The 18,408-nt window shown below is 50.2% G+C and overlaps 1 long non-coding RNA gene across 1 annotated transcript; it reads right to left on the bottom strand.

Moving 5' to 3' along the window:
• Window positions 1–564: 564 nt before the first annotated feature.
• On the bottom strand, window positions 565–3,807 carry LOC132345372 (uncharacterized). Its single transcript, XR_009494722.1, has 2 exons — window positions 3,301–3,807; window positions 565–1,094 (listed from the first exon to the last, which is right to left on the bottom strand). It is a non-coding gene; the product is annotated as an uncharacterized lncRNA (long non-coding RNA).
• Window positions 3,808–18,408: the final 14,601 nt, after the last annotated feature.

Below are 18,408 nucleotides of genomic sequence, written 5' to 3' on the forward strand. Positions count from 1 at the left end.
AGCAAAAACTAAGGAAATATGAATCTACTATATTTGATTAATAATAATGTATCAATGGTGGGGGGCAGCGTTTGGTGGCTCAGCACTAAAGAATCTGCCTGCCAATGCAGGAGACATAAATGCGATCCCTGAGTCGGGAAGATCCCCTGGAGGAGGAAGTGGCCAACGCTCCAGTACTCTTGCCTGGAGAATCCCACGGACAGAGGGGACTGGAGGGTTACAGTTTATGGGGTTGCCAAGAGTCGGAGATGACTGACCACTGAGCACAAAGGAACAATATCAGCTTATTAAATCGAAGACTATGCCTGCTGGTGTATTTAATCATGTCAAACAAAACTTTAAAACTTCTCACAGGAAATAGGAGCAAGGAAAAGCGGAATAAGGACCGATTTATTAAATAAGACACATCAAATGCATTAATTGAAACTTTCAATGAAGACATTTGGGTATATTTCAATTCAAAAATTTTGTTTATTGAAATAAACTTAAGGAAAATAAGAAAGTGAGCTACAATGTGGGAGAAGAAGTTTGGAAAACATAGAAATAACCAGTTGATAACAGAAATGCATGAAGAAGTCTTTTTTTATTTCAGTGGCAGAAACAAAATGTCCCAGTGCAGCAGTGGGTCAACATTAAGGGATGAATGTTTTGTTCAAGAGCAAACACATAGAACTGAGAAATATATGAACACTTTGCCATCGTGAGCAAACCGAGAAATACAACTTAGGACCGCATTCTACAGTGTCTGACTGGTGATAACTTTTACAGACTGAAATGACGTAATTGGGAGACACGGATGCACAGATGATTCCGCTCGGCTTGTAACTGCTGCAATCCCCTGTGCAAAGAGCTTGGGATTGTATTTTAAAGCTGAAGGGTGATGTAGTCTCGGCCCCCCGGTATTCTACCTTGGGGTGTTTATCCAAGTGACACTCTCGCATGCCTGCACCAAAGGCGTTCAAAAACATCCCTGCAGTCTCATGACAGCCACGCTGGACACGGATTGATGAGTGTTGCTAGGTGGGTGGACAGGGAGCTCGTCTGTAAGCGTCAGAATGCACGGATCACGGTCACGTGAGAGATACTGACGGACACTGGGAATAAGACAAGCAAGCTGTTTAGATTATGATGATGACATATGTGCTTTAAAATGAAGATGAAAAATGCAATGGAAATTGAGCACATGCTCCTACTGGGAACCTTAAAAGTAAAGGGATGGATGAAACTTTTGTGGAAGTTTAAGTGTGCCAAAATTAAAAGTTTATTAAAAACAAAAAACAGGGCCACACAGCTTAGGGATAAACCAACCACCCCCAGGGAAGCGTGTGCAGACTGGTGGCCTGGGTATCCATGGCCCTAGTTTGGCCCTAAGGACGCAAGATGATAGCGCTGACCAGCAGTCACCCTGTGAGGCCGGGGGAGGGGAAAGAGGAGCCCAAGGCACAGCTCCAGGGAGATTCTGGCAGCTGGGGCGTTCCCGGAGCGACCCTCCCCTCTTTAAGTTGTCTGAGAAAACTTCTTTCGTTAACAAGTAGAAACAAATCAACAGAGAACCAACATCGCATGTGTGCAAAGACTGAAAAATAAAAGACTGTAGACAAGAAGAGGCAGACTAAAAGTATTCACCAAAAAAAAAAAAAAATTGCGTAAAGAGGCTAAACATTTTAACCAAGCACATCACCACAAAGAGAAGAAAAACAACAATGAACAAAATGAAGTGATTCTTCTAAAGAAACAGGTCGGGGGGAAGTTATTATAACCAGAGATACTGCAACAGAAGACGGCCGGGCAGAGCTGAGAACAGACAGTGGAGACAAAAGTGAACACGTGACAGAAAGGAAACGTGGGCTAAATGCCACGCAGAGGAGAGCAGGCAGGCCGCGTCTCGCTGCTAACCTCCGAACAGCCTCCCATCACGCCTGGCCTAGCTCTCTGCCCAGAGGCTAGAACCCCTTCCTCCCCTGCCCTCTCCCCCATCCCTGTGGTCTGCCCCCGCGATGTGCTCGGGGCGCAGGAACCAGCTGCAGAGAGACGGACATCTGGGTGCAAACTGGCACCACATCCACGTTCATGAACCTCGGGCTGACGCCCACCCTCCCCAGACGCTTCACCCCTGAGTGGGGCTCAGCTCTGCTTTCGTCCCAACCAATGCACCCTCCCTTAGGGTGAATTTCCATCACCTCCTTCTGCTTAAACACTTAATATTATCCAAAGTGCCTCACCCCGTCTTATGACCCATTTATTTCACACGCAAAACTCAGAAACGATCCTAAGGTCCTCTTCCCACCACCGAGAAGCTGAGCGTCCCTCCCCAGCAGCCCTGGGCCGGAGCCCTGCCCCAGCCCCGCGTCTGCACGTCTCCAGGCAACGCGCCCGCCACCTGTGCCCCTGCCCCGTGTCCCCTTCCGAGGACTTCGCGTCGTCGCCTCCAGCATTGCTAGCGCTCCCTTCTCTTCCGGATATCCCCTCATCCGAGCAAATGTTCTCTAAATGACTCTGAAAGAATCATTTCATGTCACGTTTCTTCGCAGGTATTGACCCATTTCTTTGCTCCTTTTCATGGCAAAATTCTTTACAAGAGTCCTCTCTCTGCCTTCTCGCCCACAGTCTCTTTTGAACTCTGCTCAATCGCATTTTAAAACAGAAACAGCATCTGTGTTGCTGCGTCCAACAGTGATCGCCCTCGACCTGGCAGAGCCTGATGGCACCCACCGCACCCTCCCCAACGCGGCGCCTGCTCTTGGGTCCAGGGCACCTGGCCAGCTGGACACGCCCCCGCCTCCTCAGCCAGCCCTTCCCACCCCTGATGGACCCTCCTCCTCATCACAGCCCTTCGCTCTGGCTTCTCTGGGGTCCCCTCCCTGGGCCCCCTTTCTCCTCTGTTCCTGCCATGCCAGGAGACCTCTGTGATCCAGTCCTGGGTTTCTGTCACCCATTCCTCTCTCATCTTTAAGCTCAGGAACTGTGCACACAAATGTCCACCCCACATCCCCGCTTGTTATCTACGAGTTTCTAAGATTCAGCACACCCAAGGGTAAAATTCTTGTCTCTCCTCCTTTACGATCTCTCTTGTTCTTTCTCACTCAGTGAGCATCCAAAATTCACCAAACTGTGGAGGCAAAGCCTTAAAGTCACCCACGACTCCCCTCTCCTTTCTAACCCCATAACCCATCGTCATCTCGACAGAAACCCCAGCTGCCCCTGACTCTGAGCCGTTCTCATCACTTCTTACTGCAGGGGCTGTATCTCCATTTTGGTCTGTTCCCTACCCAGGGTAAATATATCATATCCCCCTCCTACCTGAAGCCTAGTTGGGGTTTCCTTGTATTTAGAACAAAGTCCTTAGGCCTCTCCTGGCCTAAGACCCCACACAGTCTCCGCTGGGGTCCAGAATTTCAGGAGGCACGCTGGTTTTAAAGATGGAAACACAGGCATTTGTCTCGGATGGGCTGGGATATCAGTGTTTCAATCTTAACAAAAAAACCACTCAAGTTGAACAATTTATATCTCGAGATGAAGATCAACGACTTAATCATCCAGTGTAAGCAAAAACGCTGAACAAAGTGTAGTCTACAATCTGGGAGTGGGGCGGAGAAGCAGGGATACATGCATCGCAAGCAGCACCATGACGTTTCTATTTCCATAAAGGCTCTTTCCAAAGGCTGAAAGCTTTCTGAAGAATTGGAGTACAAACAAGACAGATTGAAATGGATATGGGACCGCGGAGAATGTCCATCTACACAGGAGAGAAACAGAGAAGACATAGATGAACGGGAAGAATCATGCCATCAATAAAAAGATAAAGATATCATGGCAGCAATAACAAGATTCCAGTCTTTGAAAAAAAATACCTCTTCAAAATAAGCTCAAGATTATCAGATGACAAATGAGTTACTTACAGATTAGAAAGTTCAAAAAAATAAAGTATAACCCGAGTTACCTTATAACTATCTCCTCACTCTTGAGTCAGAAAGAGGTTTTCAACAGATGAAAATATTTTCACCAAAAATGTGTAAAGCAACTCGATGTTCAGCCATCACGAAATCAACGGGAAATAGTGTTTCTTATGATTGTGTTTTAAAGAAATAGACGGATTTTTAGATTTGTGATTATTTTTATCCTATGCAGTATTTATTTTACTTCTAATACTTTAATCTTATTTTCTCCCATTTATAGAACAGCAATGTGTACTTAACTACATTTTAAAAAATATATTTATTTTTTTAAATATGCTTTATCATTTTGGGTATATATCATTTAGCTTCATCTTTTTTTTTTTTTTCCTTTGGTGAATTTTGAACACTTAAGAGTATCTGCACTTTAGTGAAAGTGAAGTCACTCAGTCGTGTCTGACTCTTTGAGACCCCATGGACTGTAGCCTACCAGGCTCCTCCATCCATGGGATTCTCCAGGCAAGAATACTGGAGTGGGATGCCATTTCCTTCTCCAGGGGATCTTCCCAACCGAGGGATCGAAACTGGGTCTCCCGCACTGCAGACAGGCAGGCACTTTACCGTCTGAGCCACCAGGGAAGCACAACCATCTGCACTTTGACTCTGCATGAAATACTCTGATGACAGCATTGCTCCTTCCTGCGACCTCGGCATCATCACTACCCCCTGCTGGACTCCCCCCAGCCCTGCTGGCCACCTGTCTGGACCTCACTGTGCCCAGCGGTCACTTTCTTGGCTGCTGGCGCTTGCTCTGTGTGGTGCCTGACGTGTGTTCCTGGGGTATTCAGGTGTCTTCTCAGCTCAGGTCTTTATTGCATCTAATCATCTCAGAGGAGCTTTTCTGACCATCCTTCCTGGAGAGGCTCCTTGTCACGCTCCTTGCCCGTACCATGGTTCCCTTGTCTCAATGGAATGAAGCAACCTGAGTTTAAATAATGTATTTGCTGCTCATGATCTGCCTCCATTGTTAAAATTAATCACCATAAACGCAGGTAAGTTGTCAGGGTTGTGATAGAACAGTACCTGGCATGGAGTGTTCGTTAAATAAATGAACGAGAATTGTCCAGTTTAGGGGCGTGGGGAGGAGGCATGATGAAATGGAAAAACCAGAACTCAGGAATGGAGAGAAAATCAGAGACGTGAAGGGCAGAAAAAAAAAGTGAATTCCAACGTACAGATAAGTGGTGTCCCTTAAAAAAGAATCCCAATAATGGATTTGAAAAGGTAAAGAAATAATTCCAAATGTTATTTCAGATATTATAGGAATCTTTAATCTACCCATCAAAAGGAGGACATCTCAAAATCTGAGAAAAATTGATGTTGAACAAATCATCACTGAATCCTTTCATAATAAAATTCACTGAATTTAAAATAAATAATTTTTGAACATGCATGCGGAAAGATTGATTCATCTAAAGGGGGAGAGATATTTAAGACTTCTCAACTATAATATTCAACCCAGTGAAAACATATTCCTCAAAAAAGAAAAAGAGACCAAAAACCTACTGCCTTTATGAAAATAGAAACAACAGGCCCCCGATCTCAGCCCCCAGCACCCACGGCCACTTGACATACAGCAGAGTAAGGTTTTCAGGTTGTGGGTAAAGAACTGCTCATCAGTGAATCATGCTGGGTCACCGGTAACTACAGGAAAATGATAAAATCACCAGATCTCTGCTATGATATGAGGACACAGGGGATTTACACACTCAAACGTAAATGACAAGCTTTAAACATCTGTAAAAAAAATATGAGACTTTCCAGGAGAGGTTTTAAAGAATAATAACAAGTATACAAACACTTAAGATCAGCACATTGTAAGTTAGTAACACCTCAAGTACTAATTAAAAAGAACGGTAACAGAGCAAATCATGAACGAACGTAACTTTTTTTGAAAAGTCACCATAAAAGGAGGTAAAATTCAATCCACAAAATGTATTAGCAATTCATGTGATTGATGAAGAAACAAAATCCAAAATATAAAATGAAAATCTTTTAAAGAATCAATAGTTTAAAAAAAAACCGATGGCAAAATATATGAATAAGCATTTTATAGAAGAAGAAGTGAAAAGGATACCTGACACATTAATCAACAACGTGCCTGATTAATAATCAGAGAAATGAGAATTTAAAATGATGCATGTTTTAAGCCAGAAAGATTGACATAATTTTGACATTTGTAGACAAATGTATGAAATAATAGCAGTGCTTAAATACCGTTTGTTACAAACACTTTGCTGCTAAGTCGCTTCAGTCATGTCCGACTCTGTGCGACCCCAGAGACGGCAGCCCACCAGGCTCCCCCGTCCCTGGGATTCTCCAGGCAAGAACACTGGAGTGGGTTGCCATTTCCTTCTCCAATGCATAAAAGTGAAAGTGAAGTTGCTCAGTCGTGTCCGACTCCTAGCGACCCCATGGACTGCAGCCCACCAGGCTCCTCTGTCCATGGGATTTTCCAGGCAAGAGGACTGGAGTGGGGTGCCACAAACACTTTAGTAATGAAAAAAATTAGATTTTATCTTACAAAAAGTAAACATATTTATAACCTCTGACTCAACAAAGCCATTGTAATCATATACACCTGAACCAAAAAAGATATAATCAGATACAAAAATGTATACGAGCACAGCAGGAATCATATAAAGTATTCACCGTAGCATGGCTTGCAGTAGCATAAAACTTGAAAACAATCCAAATGTCAATAGGGCAATGAATGAATAAATTGTGATAAAAAGAGTCTGCACTATAGAACCAGAACATCGAATAAAGCACAGTCATGTCCATCTATATGCATGAATCTTAGACCTTCACACCACTGAACGACAGGAGAAACGTGCAGAAGACTGCAGAGACACTGGTACCGCTCCCATGACGCGCACAAGAAAAAGTAAACAATTCGTAGCTTAGGGATACATGCTAAATGGGGGAAATGATTAAAGACATTGAAAGGCTAGTGAAGCCAAGTCCAGATTCTTTGGTCCCTTGGTGGGTGGAGCTGGGTGAGGAGGAAGTACGATGGGGAGTATTAGGTCTGCCATATTCTGTTTCCAAGAAGGGAAGCAAGTGCACAGGTACTGCTTTTATTATTAACATTTACAACAGAGCTTATTTTGCATAAAGATTCGTGTGTGTGTGTGTCTGTGTGTTCAGTCACTCAGCTGTGTCTGACTCTGCCATCCTATGGACTGTAGCCCACCAGGCTCCTTTGTCCATGAGATTACCTAGGCAAGAATACTGGGGTGGGTTGCCATTTCCTTCTCCAGGGGATCTTCCCCACCCAGGGATCAAACCCACATCTCCTGCATTGGCAGGTTAATTCTTTACCACTGGGACAACTGGGAAGCCCATATGTGGACATGAATTTGAGCAAACTCTGGGAGACAGTGAAGGACAGTCAAGCCTGGCATGTTGCAGTCTGTGGGTTCAGAACGAGCTGGACATGAGTTATATGCAAACTGCTCCTAGAACACTGCTTGTTTCACAACATGTACTCATGAATGCAAGTTGGGTGAATGAACGTTATGAATGATTACACATTTTCTCAGGACGACCTCCAGAAATCCAGGGGGTAGGCCCGGGAGGCCTGTGATCCAGGAAACTGGGGACCCACCGTGAGAGCAAGCTGAAGACATCTTGGAAGACCCCAGGAGGCCCATCCTCAGAAGCGGGTGCTGTGTGGGGCCAGACATGAACAACACACGTGGAAACTGGTATCCACTCTGCTGGCACGGTGGTCGGCTTACAGCTCTCTGAGGGGATCTCTGGAAGGATTCTTGGTCATACTTAGTACTGAGAGGGAAATAACAAGCGAAATAACAGTTGCTACCACGGAGAAACCAGTCATGGCCCGTGGCATACTGACATGGTCGTTATGCACCAGGTACTGAAGGATGACTGGACCCCCCTAGTGGCACCACCAGCGGTGCTGGGCAGACAGGAGGCTGGGAAGTACGGGTCTAGAGTGGGGAGAAAGACAGGGAATAGGAGGCTGGCAGAGCCTCATCTTTCAACTTTGCTACATCGGACTTGAGGGCTTCCCTCATAGCTCAGTCGGTAAAGAATCCACCTGCCAATGCAGGAGATATAAGAGACCCAAGTTCTATTTCTGGGTCGGGAAGCTCTCCTGGAGGAGGAAACAGCAACCCACTCTGGTATTCTTGCCTGGAGAATCCCATGGACAGAGGAGCCTGGCGGGCTACAGTCCATGGGGTCGTAAAGTCAGACACGACTTAGCGACCAAACCAGTGCATCAGGCTTGGAAAAGAGAAAAAGCAAGGGGGAAGGGTTAGAGCAGGCCTGGTGGTTTGGGTAATAAGTGTTATTATAACAGCATCTCATTGACCATATACACTCATTTCTTTCTTTTAAAACTTAAAACTTTCACTTATATAACTCAGCAAAACAAAAGCAAAAGGGAAAAAAATTTCCAAAATATCGCCAGAGGAAAATACACACACACACACACACACACACACTTATATTGGAGAAGGCAATGGCATCCCACTCCAGTGTTCTTGCCTGGAGAATCCCATGGATGGAGGAGCCTGGTGGGCTGCCGTCTATGGGGTCGCACAGAGTCGGACACGACTGAAGCAACTTGGCGGCAGCAGCAGCATACATACATATAATATATATACTTCCTCAACCAGAAAAGCAGTGTATTGCCATGGAAGTCTTATCCTTTTGCAAACTATCTGGCAGGGTGTAACATACTTCACTCTGTAAGGATGGGATTTTACCTGAATTTATTACAAAATCAATGGTCACCCTTCAATGAAAAAGTGCTGACCTTGGTACAACCTGGCTACCTAACGACAAAGGAGTCTCCTAACATTTTAATAGCACTTTATGACTTACGAAATCCTTCCCAACATCATGTCATTTTATTCTCAGATGCTGCTTTTTATGTTATTTTCATGTTGCCCATATTTGGATTTCTCCCAAAATCAAAATTATCACACAATCCTCAGACAAGTTCTTGACGTGAACACAGGAACACAAAGCTTTGCTATTTATATTGCTTCTCTTGAGTTTATATTCCATTTTCTTCCAAACGTTGTTTCTGACTCTTGAACGATAATGAGTCTCCGCATTTTTCTCCCAGAAACCTTCTTCCTAAGACCATGCTGGCTCGTTCTGTCGTCTCCCTCCACGCTAATAACGTGCTGTGTGCTTTCCCCAGCTTGACCACTGTTCCCTGTGACCCTAATTGGCTCCAAAAGCCTTCTTTAGGGCACAAAAGGGTTCCTTTCCTCTGACTCAGTCTCTCTTGCTATTTAAACAGTCCAGGAGCACAGAAGAAAAATACACACCAATCTCACTTATCAATACAGATATGAAAACGTTACCTTTGCATACGGCTTTTAAAAAGTCTTTTATCTATCATGTCCTATTCTGAATCCAAAAATCTTTTCTTATGGGACATTCTATTCCCACCTTTCATTTTCCAGTATGAGCAGGTGAATTTTGGAGTTCACTTTCAAATTGTTCAGTCTGCTTAAAGATAAAATCCAGACTCATCACTGACCGGGCGTCTCCACTCCTTGATTCAGGAACTGGCTACACACTTATAAATGAGCCCAGAGTTCCTCGGGGCCATCCAGAGGTCCCGTGGAGAGAATGAGACAAAGTCTGCTGATAAAAACCACACATAACTCATACCCAGGAAATTACCACCAGAAACTGCCTGCTCAGATTCACTGTTTCCAGACACAAATTCCCAAAGCTCCCATGTCGAGTTTCTTTGCTCACAGATTTATTTGCACCTCCAAGAATGCTGATATCTCTTTTCCTGTCGGATTGATGCTAAAATTTTCACCAGCCCATCTTCTATTTTCATATTTCCATAATTTAATATCTCTATTCTCTCATTTATGTAATTTTTCTCTGATTTTCTGTCTTTCATATATGTATGTGGGTGTGTTACATCATTTTGATGTGTCAAAAATTCATATTTAAAAAAGTATAGACAGATAAAATTAAAGAAAGTATTCTATTTATATTAGGAGCATAAAACTATAAAAGTGTGTAGGGATAAACCCAAATAGAGATGTGCAAAATTATGCAAAGAAGAGTGTTAAACAATGCTGAAGGATTCACCCAGAGACTATTTGAACAAATGGAAAGTCACCGAATGATCTTGGAGAAGCAGCCTAGACGCACCTAGATGTCTGGGAAATACAGGATTTTCCTGAGAAATATGTGAGTTTAAAGTGATCTCACCAATGCATACTATTCCAGTCATGGTTGCATACTCATTTCTATCTCCAGTGCTGTGAGTGTGGAGTGTGTGTAATATACACACACAAGCTTGTCCCTGGTGGTTCAGATGGTAAAGAATCCAGTGCAATGCAAGAGAGTTGGATTCAGTCCCTGAGTTGGGAAGATCCCCTGGAGAAGGAAATGGCAACCCACTCCACTATTCTTGCCTGGAGAATCCCATGGACAGAGGAGCTTGGTGGGCTACAGTCCCTGTGGTTGCAAAGAGTCAGTCACTACTGAGAGACTAACACACACACATACATACATAATAGATATAATAAATATGTAATCTCAAGTTGAACTATTTGCATAAACTAGCAAGAATGTAAGAGAGACATGTTTTTAAAAAGTCAGAATTTGCACTACTTACCAGCTATCATAACATAAAGCTACACTAATTAAAGCAATGTGGTACTGGAATATAAATAATCAATCAGTGCAGTGAAATGTGCTATAGAAGTTCACCCAAGTGCACATAGGAGATTAACACACGATAAGAGCACCCTTTCAAAGCAGTGGGGGGAAATGGACAATTCCGTAAATGCCTGGAGGTAATCAGATGAGACTTTACCTTATGACTCGCATCAAATAAATTCTCAGTGGATTGCTTAAAGATATAAGAGAAAGAAAGCTAGAAGGGACGGGAAGAAGGAAGGAAGGAAAGAAGGAGGGAGGGAAGGGGAGGAGGGAAAGAGGAGGGGAGGAGGGAGGAAGGAAGTGTGGCTGACGGAGGCCTCCCCAGGCCCCCGTGCCAGGCTGTGCACACCTACCCGGCTGCTGCAGACCTGGGTGCCAAGGGTTCCCACTGCCTTCCCTAGAGGCTCCCCCTGTCTGTGGGGACCCGGGTGCCTGGGAGCCACCTGCAGCCAACGCCCTTTGGGGATGGACGGTGCACTCTCTTTGCCCTGGAGTGGGGGAGAGGCGCGTGCTGCCAGCTGCCTTCCAGAACTGCCTGTGGGGCCTGGCGGAGACCAGACCCCGAAAGCAGGACTCCGCGAGCCTCTCCCGCAGTGCCCCACCCACACTCGCAGGCGGCAAGTCCCAAACGACGCCCGCCCTCCACAGCTCACTCACCAGTGACCGCCAGGTGCAGGGCCGCTCCCGGTTACCTGAGCGAACACAGGTCTCTGAAAAGCGTGGGCATGTTAGGAACCGATTTTAGAGTCAGGGAGCCCTCTCTAAGAGACCACCACTGACACTAAAAGACAGAAGAAAACACGATGAATCCCACCAACGTCATTAATGTTCTAAACAGCATGGCAAAAGATATCAAGAAAGAAATAGAAAGTAAAAAGTGTAGACATGTTTCTTTATAGATAAAGATTTATGTCTATATTCATTACAATGGGATAATTTTCTTAAAATGTAAAGACAGTTATCAAGTCGTTAAGAAAAATACTAACTCAATAAACAATGAAAAGATATGAGTGAAGATTTGGCCAAAAAAGGAGATGCAAATGTTGCTTAAGCAAAAGAAGGGATTCTCAGTTCATCACAAAAGACTAGAAAAAGTGAAACTACATTAAGATATTGTTTTCGACTGAGCAGGTCGGAAAAGCAAAATAAATAAATAAACCAAAACCCCACCGATGTCTCCGTACGTTGGCAGGGCGCTGGTAGACAGCCACACTTATAAATCACCAACCACTTCAACAGTCTGGCAACACTCGTGAAATTACTGAGGTTTCTCCCTTTGACTCAGCAGTTCTGCTTCTAGGAATTTATTGTACAAACATTCTTACACATGTGCCAAAGAATATATGACCAGGTATTGGTGGCGGCAGGATTCACGGTAGCAAAAGGCCAGGAATCAAGGGAATGTCTACGAACAGAGGCCGCTGGGGTCCCACAAGGAGATGCTCTCCAGTCTTTAATCTGTAAAAATAAAAAAAATAAAAATAAAGCAAGAGCAGAGTCCCGTATGTATTGAAGAGGAACCTCTCTCCAGTAAGTTCCGGGGGCAGAGGGGGTGCAGGGCAGCGCACCGCGAGGCGTCAGTGCTGAAGCCGAGAGGATGCCCGCAATTCCGTGACGGCATATTGGGGCCACAGAATGGGTGCCCGCTGAGCTGGTGCCCACTGTCTCCCCGGGGGTGGGTTTGGAGGCTGGAGCAGCGCTGGTGGGGATCTGCATCTGAGCCGAGTGGACTGCTCTGAGCGAAGGACCGGGGCTCTTTCTCCTGGCGGGTGGGGGAGTGCCTCTCCCAGGCTACCTGCAGGACGCCCTTGGGAGCCCCCGCTGGTCGGCCCCGGCTCCCTCCCGCTCGCCTCTCCACCCTCACTGGCTGTGGTTCCTGGAGTCCTGCTGTCCTCCGCTCACTCATGATGGTGACAGCTCACGCTCAGTGCCCACTTGGCATGCCAGGCCTGGCAGCCATAGCTTTACCATCATCATCACTGTCTCCATTTAGTCCTTCAGCAGCAGCCTGTTTGTGCAGATGGGCAAATCCGGAACTGACCGTCGCATAGTCCCAGGAAAGTACGTGGCCTGCATAGAGCTCCGCCTGGTCCTCCTGGCCGCCAGGATCAGGGGGATGCAGGAGGCGGTCCTCCACACTCAGGACGGGGGACAAGCTTTTAGCCGACCAGCCTAATGGGAGCAGCCTGCGGCCATTTCTACATCTGCAGTTGGGTCTCTGTCACAGCGGGAAAGCCCCAGGCCTGGGGAGGGTCCCTCCGGTTCCATGAGTGGGAGCCAACGGCTCAGAGACTAGTAAAGGCCAGAGCACAGAGACCGGCCTCAGGCTTCATCCTGAGAGCTGGAGAGGGCGGGGAAGCTGCGAGTTGGGTCCTGGAGCCCGCTGGGACTCTACCTCCAGGACTCTGGGCAGGGGGAAAGCATCGAGCTGAGTGCAGGTGGCCGACTTCACCCACCCCCTGGCTTACTCGGGCCAGGGAGGCCAGAGGGATCCAGAGTGGGTGGCTTGACAGCGTGAGAGGCCCCCCCAGACCTGGCCTGTGCTGTGAGCATTTTCATGATGAGTTAAGGCCAGCGTGGCTGTGGTGCAGAGCGACTGAGGAAGGAAAGACATGAGGGTGAAGCTGGGGTGCCACATCTGTAGATCCACAGCCCCCAAGAGCCCAGGGCCCACTCTCACACACGTGTGCACATGCTCCATCCTGATCATGGGTGGGGAGGCCTGCCCCAGGACCGGGGACCCTGAGCAGGGACGGAGAATGAGGCCCGCATCCGCATCGCCCCAGGACATCCCTGGGGAGTCCCAGTGTCAGCCACGTGCCCCGGGGTGGTCACACCCCAGGGCCAGAGCAGGCACACAGAGGAAAGAGACTGGCTCTGAGGCTGCGGGTCTGTGTGACCTTGAGAGGCTCAGGTCACCTGCCTGCCCAGAAGACAGAGTAGGCCCACGCAGGCTGGGAGCAGGGCGCTCCGCCAAGGCTCTCGCCCAGCTGGCACCCCAGGGATGCCTAGCCAGGGGACAAAGGGCCTGGCTTGGAGGTCAGCACCCAGGCCACTGCCTGCTGCCCTGCAGGGAGGCTCTGGTGCAGGCCAGCCTCCCTCCCCACTCTGGACAGCAGCACCATCTGCAAAGCCGCAGCTGGACTTCTGACAAAGCATCTTTCCTCTAACCCACTGCTCTGCGGAGCCAAGCTGATCTGTTTTCAGACTGGGTGCGTTTCCACGCAGGGCAGGGTCCTGGCTGCTGCTGGAAGGGCCCAGAGGGAGGCTCTGGGGCCGTGTTGGGCCCACAAGCCTCCCATTGGCTGTCTCTCTGCTGCTCTGAGCCTCGGGCCACACGCACGGGCCTCTATCTCTGCCACCCCTGGGTGCTGCCCTCTCCAGTCCCGGCCAGTCTTCCTCCGGAGGCTGGAGCTCTTCGGGACTGTTGTGGCGATGCTGGCGGGGCCCTGCACGGGAGCAAGTCCACCTGGACTCCGTGTGCGGGCTGCACCACAGAGGCCTGGAGACTGCGCCTGAACTGCCTGCAGCGGCCCTGCATGGTCACAGAGGCCGCCAACCCATGAGGGAGACTGGCGGCCTCGCCCCACGTGCGCCTCGGAAGACCGGGAGGAACTGCGAAGTCCCGGCTCCCGACAGCCTCCCCGGCACTGCCAGCGGCCACTTCTAACTCTCGTCCCGCTCTGTGCGCACTTCAGCTGGGAGACCCGCATACAACACGCGCGGACGCGTGTCAGCGAGGAGACCGTCCCGCCTCCGAGCGCCCGCTCCTTCCCCCCGGCCAGCTGAAGTCCTTCCGGGAGGCCAGCTGAAGTCCTTCCGGGTGCGGACGAGCGCGCGGAGCACCCCGGAAGCCCAGGGTGCCTGCAATCGACATCCGTGATTCAGTCCGAGAGCAAAAGCAAAACCAAAGGGCGGCTGTTTGACCCCAGCCAGAGGAACGCAGGGCATCGTCAGGAGGGCAACGCGGCCTGGAAGTCAGGGCAGGGTCGGGAGGGCCGGGGCAGTCCGGTCCTCATGAGGGGCCAGGGCTCACACCTGGAGCAGCAGGGATGGCACCCCCTAGGGCGCACCCCGCCCCCGGGTGCAGCCCTCTGGGCACCCCCGACTTGAGAGCCTTAGACTGCAGTACCAGGGGCCGGGGTCAAGCCTGCTCTTGCGTGCCCAGTGCCTGGCCCGGAGTCGGGGCTCCAAGCCGTCACCAGGTGGACAAGGTCCCGCCCTCCCGGGTAAAAGGGGCTTTGAGATGAACACCTGAGTCTCAGGCTGGAGAAGTGGGCAGAGAGCAGTGGTCCGCATGGAGCCTCCCCTCCAACTCTGGCCTGTGGCTCCTCGCCCTGGGGTCTCAGTCCCCCGTCAGACTGCGGGCATCTCCCTGTCTCCTGGACCCCAGGGCTCCACGCTGCCTCAGTCCAGGTGCTGAGCACAGCCGCAGCCGGATTCTGTCCACAGGGACTGGAGCTTGGGGAGCAGGAAGGCCGAAGGCTGGGGGCGGGGGCACAGCAGGGTCCTCCACCCACCTTGGGGGAAGACTTAGGACCTTGGTTCTAAAGGGAGATGTGCACAGCCTTCCTGCCTTTGCAGGGTCACCAGCACGGCCCCTGGAAGGGTTCCAGGCGTGCTTGGCTGCACGGGGACCATACATGGTGGGTGATGATGGCTACTGCATCTCAGGGTCAGCCCGTCCCTCCAGCCGCCCTTCCGAGCATCTCTGGCTCCTGGAGCTTGTCTGTCACGGCTGGCTGTCTTCACTTGCCGCTCTTCGGGCGCAGTGGCTGATGCAAACCTCTGCCGTCCATGGACCCCTGGAGGCACTCAGCCTCCTTCCCAGCTTCGCCCAGGGCTTCCTGTCCCCCCACCTACGCTCCTCCGCCCCTCGTGTCAGCGGTGTGACCCTCCCTGGCCCCTGGCAGATGGGTGCCTTGTTTAACAGCCAGCACACCTGGACGCCCAGCTATGCTCCCCGAGCCCCCAGGACCTCCGCCAGCCTTGGGAAGAGGCCGGACCGGGGGGAACGTGGTCCCAGCGCCGCCAGCTCAGGGTTCCTAGAGGAACGATTCTCTCGCCGACAGTGTCACTGAAGTCTGCGGCAGGCTTTCCCTCTGTAACTGATCTCTCGGCAACAACAAGACGGCAAAGTGCTTTTGCCTTATTAGGCTGCTTCTATTCTCGGCGAGTACTCAGGAAGGCACCGTGGAGCTGTCAGGCGTGGGCTGCCCCTGATGGGGAGCCCGTGGGGACCGTGAGCCTCCGCAGGGCCGCCCTCAGCCCTGGCGCCCACACCAGCCTTCGCATCACTCTGGAGGCAACCTCCTGCCTGCCCCCTCCCTGCTACCCCGCGGCCCAGAACCCTGGTGGGTCCTCCGAGTCCTGTGGGCGTGTCTGAGCCCCAGGGCTGATCCAGCAGGAAGCCCTGGGGGCAGAGATCTGATTCTGAAGCCCCAGAAGGACCAGCTTCAAGGTCAACCTGGACGACACTTTCCAGGAGACTCCCAGGGAGAGCCGGCCATCCAGATTTGGCCCCATAGTTCAGAACCTACAAGCCACGTGTGGGGTTTCACCTTGAAAACATCAGCCCTAAAGTGATTTCAGGATTGTGCTGCAAACACTGAGGATCCAGCCTGGAGGCGCAGGGAGGAGGGTGGACAGACCCGGCCCAGCTCAGCCGCGCTTCATGAATCCAGACACTGCTGCTGCTTCCTTGGTCTTCAGCGCCTGTGTCTGGAGGAGCTCTGCCCCTTAAGGAAAGGTCTGGAAAGCTGTATGAGGTCTTCGAAGCATGATGCTGATGGGAGTGGAGGTGGAAGAGGAATGTTTCTGGTGGCCAAGGAGCCGTTCCCTGCAGAGCCTGGGGTGCCAGCATCATGTGGAGATCTGACTCTCATGATCAAGGAGCCCCAGAGTTCTCGTCCCGCTGAGCTCAGGGCTTGGGGATGGGCTTTGGGCAGAGCTGGGACGCAGGGACGTCTCAGGGTGGCCGTGGCCATCGTGTGCAGCACGTTCACTGCTCGGGGTGCTCCGCGTGTGCGTGCCCTTAGATCCCACGACTCTATAAGGAAGGATACTTGTTTCCGCTCAGTCGTCATTGGCTAAATCTCAGGAACCAGATGTGGCGCATTCCTGCAATGCAATGCTGCCTGCACATCGCAAGCTCTGAAAAGTCTCCGTTAGCAAAATCAGCCTCTTGATCGTCTCCATCCCCTGCAGCCCTGCCTCTCCCGGTGTCCAATGAACCTGCCAAGCAAGACTCGGCTGTGAAATGTGAGGGTGTTCCCAACACCACCCGCCTCCTCCGGAAGGAAGTGTGTCCTAGGGGGAGGGGGACGGTTCCCTGGGCAGGCTCTCCCTGGGGGTGCTGACTCCACGCACTGTCCACACCCCTCACCCCACTTGCTGCTAGGTTCTGTCCCGAGGCTCTGTTGCCTCTTCCATGCATTCATTATTTTTTTCACCCCTAAGGAAAGCTCACACCTTTGCTGAGAACGACATTTATTTTTATCTGTTATTTATTCTCCTGACTCATGAAATTGCACCCTTCAGGATGCCAGTACAAAATGTTTAAAAAAAAAAAATTAGTAAGAATGCATAAAAGTGGATGAAAGATGTTAGGCTTCTTTTATCTCCTGAAATATGAATTTAAATACTTTCACTTTATGATCCCGAGAGAAAAAATTAAATAAAAAAGTAAGCGCAAAAATATATATATATATCAAACTCTTCTTCAAACTTAAGTTGAAAAAAATTAAAAAAAAAAAACAAAAACCCAAAGCCTTGGCCCAGAATAGCCGCATTGTTCTCTGAAAGGGCGATAAGAAGTCATTCGCCGAGTGGTAATTTCTCCACCTTCAGCCCAGGCCCAGACGCTGCTGCCTGTGGAGCTGCTGACCCCTTCCCCTCCGCCCCAGCCAAGACCTCAGCCTGCCATCTGAAGCCAAGGCTGGAGGGGCCTGGGTCCCCCCGCAGCCTCACCCACTGACGCTCCTGCCCTGGCCCTTACTGGTCCTTAATGAAGCTGGGGTCAGGCTGCCAGGGACGCTTGGAGGTGTCGCCCAGCAGAACAGGGAGAGCAAACCAGCGTGAAGCAGAGCCACCCTGGGCGGCATAGACGCCGCCCAGCCCCAGGGCTCTGGCTGTGGAACCAGTGTCCTGCTCCAGGGAGAGCTGACCTGATTTCAAGTCGGTGCCCCTGCTCGCACACATTGAAAGGCCAATGCTCGCTCCCCGCTAAGACCTCCTAAATTTTGCATGAACTGAAATTGATCTGAGCAGAGCCAGCCTCACTGATTGGTGTGCGGTGGAGGTGGGGGTGTTAGGTGGAGGATGAAGGTGTCTGAGTGTGGACACAGGGCACAGCACGGCAGCGGGCAGGGAGCTGGAAGGGGGCCTTCAGGGTCAGGGGCTGGTACCAGGACGTCCCCATCACAGCAGCCCTGATGAAGTCTGCACGCTCCGCAGAGCTCCACGGCCCTGGCCCCAGGGCAGAGGGTCTGAGGCCCCGGAATCAGAGGACTCGGGACTCGGGCTCCGCCCCAGCCTTGCCATTAGCCGCTGAACCTAAGCCCTGGGTTCTCCACCTGGGAAGTGGGGTATTCGTGTGCTTTCGGGGAGCCTGGGGGACGCCCTATGAACACCAGTCCCTTCCTCCTACCCCTTCTCAGCCTGCTCTCTTTCACTTGCAGAACCTTGTCGAAACAACCTGGGTGTCCCTGGGGGGCGATGGCTGGCACCAGAGCTGGGCATCTTGGGCGGTGCTCTGGCTGGCACGGCAATGTGCCAG

Source organism: Bos taurus, chromosome 5 (assembly GCF_002263795.3).
Source record: "Bos taurus isolate L1 Dominette 01449 registration number 42190680 breed Hereford chromosome 5, ARS-UCD2.0, whole genome shotgun sequence".
Taxonomy (NCBI): Eukaryota; Metazoa; Chordata; class Mammalia; order Artiodactyla; family Bovidae; genus Bos; species Bos taurus.